We start from the raw sequence: 2500 nt of genomic DNA, 5'->3' as shown, positions 1-2500 counted from the left end.
CGGCCTCGACGCACCGTGTAGAAGTGCGGCCTGATACCTTGCGCGTACCGCCGAGCAGCCGGCCGGGCGACCGAGGGTTTGTCGCGTGCCGTTTTACCGGCGACGCGACAGTCACCGCACCCGGGCCGTAGACCGACACCCAGCGGGTCGCGACGTTCTACTTGGGGAGAAGTGCACGACGACGACAGCCGGACATCGGCGCACGGTAGCGTGCCCGCGCGCGAGCCGCGAGGACTCCGCGGGACATCGCCCACCGACGCGAAGCCAGCGCCGCTGACGATGAATCTCCCCGTTCGATCTTTTGGGTTTCTTAGGTTTACCCCTGAACGGTTTCACGTACTCTTGAACTCTCTCTTCAAAGTTCTTTTCAACTTTCCCTCACGGTACTTGTTCGCTATCGGTCTCGTGGTCGTATTTAGCCTTAGATGGAGTTTACCACCCACTTAGAGCTGCACTCTCAAGCAACCCGACTCTAAGGAGAGATCCTCCCGAGACGCGCACCGTCGCTACGGGCCTGGCACCCTCTACGGGTAAGTGGCCCCATTCAAGATGGACTTGGACGCGACGCGACGCCTCGGGATAAGCGGATCCTCCCAAACACCACATTTCCCTGCGGCGGAACCGCGGGATTCGGTGCTGGGCTCTTTCCTGTTCGCTCGCCGCTACTGAGGAAATCCTAGTTAGTTTCTTTTCCTCCGCTTAATAATATGCTTAAATTCAGCGGGTAATCTCGCCTGCTCTGAGGTCGTCAGAGTTTTGTAGAGAAACTCTCTACAAAGTGATATAGAGAGATAGAGGGAGTGTGCGGTGGTGGAGTTATTGCGCTAAGTAGTATCATTATTGTTTGTTAACTACTACTATTGTTAGCGGTAACGCACCGACCGATATTGCGCGCGCGGCACAATCTAGTCTTGTTTCGCGGGGACGCGAGAGAGGAGATAGATATATTATAATATCGTTTTGCGCTTCTTTTCTTCCGTCCCTCTAACTTCCACGATTATAATAACACGGCGCGGCGTAATTATGATGCGCGCGCGCGCGTGTATATATATAACGGGCGCGGTATGGAATCGATTCGACGAGTACACGACGACGCGTGCCGGTCACAATCTTCGTTCGAAAATTTCGTGGACTCGGACACGCGGTCGGCTCGCGATTCATCCGCTTTTTTAAGGGTGGATTTCTCTCGCAATTTCTCTCCCTCCGCGTACCGCCGGACGACGACTGTGCGCGCGCCGCGGTTTCCCTTCTCCATATATTTTTACCGTAAGGTATCTCGCGCCGCGAGATAGGAGGCGAAGCCTCGCGTGTAATAAAAGGCGCGGTATCGCGCGAGCGCGCTGGCGCACCGAGAGACCGAGAGAGAGTCGCACAGCGCGACGACGCGATCGGAAGAGACAACGACGCGCTAGAAAGACGGACGCAGCAGAATGTGCTGCTGCGCCGCTTTCTTTTTGCATTTTATTCGCCAACTACGAGATCACTCGTAGAGAGCGAGATCATTCGAGTGTCGCGCGTCGTTCGTCGTCGTTCCTCTCGCTTAAACTTTTCGCATATTCTCTCGTGTGTCGTCGTTGTGTATATCTCCGCCGACAACTCTCTCCATATCATTCGACAGCCTCCGGGCGCCGCTCGCGCGCGCTTCGCTATCCTTTAAACGCTTTGTGCGTACACGCGCGCCTCTCTCCTCCTCTTTATAACTCCTCTCGCTGCACACACCTTCGGTGTCATTTCAGACGACGCCAATCGACGACGGCCTCTCGTCGAACCCGTCGCCAATACATACTGGGAGGGTGACAAAGAGGCTCTAGTCTCTCTCGGGCGAACGTCCAACGATCGCTCGTACGCCGTTTACGCAATGCGACGGGGGCACAGCGACGACAGCCGACGACATTTCGTCGTTTCACGGCTACGCCGTGGCTCGTCAGCTTGCGTAAGGGCGCAAGCAGTTTAGGTTTGTTAAAACGACCCTCAGCCAGGCGTGGTCCGGGAATTGTATCCGTGGACCGCAATGTGCGTTCGAAATGTCGATGTTCATGTGTCCTGCAGTTCACAAGTTGACGCGCAATTAGCTGCGTTCTTCATCGACCCACGAGCCAAGTGATCCACCGTTCAGGGTAATCGTTTTTCATTCGTCGCGTTCGTCGAACGCTTCACAGTTCATCCATCGTGGTCTCCACTCCGAAGAGTGAGAGAAAATCGTGGCTCTTCGATCAGCCTGGCCGCGCGTCCGAGCACGCGCGGACCGCCGCCGCAATCCCGGTAAAGGGATCGAGGCTACGGCACAAAGTTGGTTCGCGATCGGAGCGTCACTTCCCCCGTTCGACGGGGAAAGAGCCGGGGCGGAAAGTTCTTTGAATAAACCATCGGACACCATGGTCCTCTCGTCCGCCAGCCACACACCTCATCACACACGTTCGGCGGTGCTTCTCGCGCGGCGCGCGTCGCACGCTGGCCTCTGCCCCGACATTAGCGGGGAGGGCGCGTAGCGACGACGACG

The 2500-nt window shown here is 56.8% G+C and overlaps 2 non-coding genes across 2 annotated transcripts in view; both read right to left on the bottom strand.

The window, feature by feature from the left end:
• Positions 1-748, bottom strand: part of LOC145969488 (large subunit ribosomal RNA) — a 4072-nt gene extending 3324 nt beyond the window's left edge. Inside the window, exon 1 of the ribosomal RNA XR_014438127.1 lies at positions 1-748. This exon is cut by the window's left edge and continues 3324 nt beyond it. This is a non-coding gene — a ribosomal RNA (large subunit ribosomal RNA).
• A 1217-nt stretch (positions 749-1965) lies between these two features.
• LOC145969511 (5.8S ribosomal RNA) lies at positions 1966-2120 on the bottom strand. Its single transcript, XR_014438134.1, has one exon. It is a non-coding gene; the product is annotated as a 5.8S ribosomal RNA (ribosomal RNA).
• Positions 2121-2500: the final 380 nt, after the last annotated feature.

This window comes from Camponotus vicinus, unplaced genomic scaffold (genome assembly GCF_025532165.1).
Source record: "Camponotus vicinus isolate PSW18456_S1 unplaced genomic scaffold, iyCamVici1.0 SCAF_3, whole genome shotgun sequence".
NCBI lineage: Eukaryota > Metazoa > Arthropoda > Insecta > Hymenoptera > Formicidae > Camponotus > Camponotus vicinus.
The sequence above is the reverse complement of the archived record's forward strand: the minus strand, read 5'-3'. Positions and strand labels throughout refer to the sequence as shown.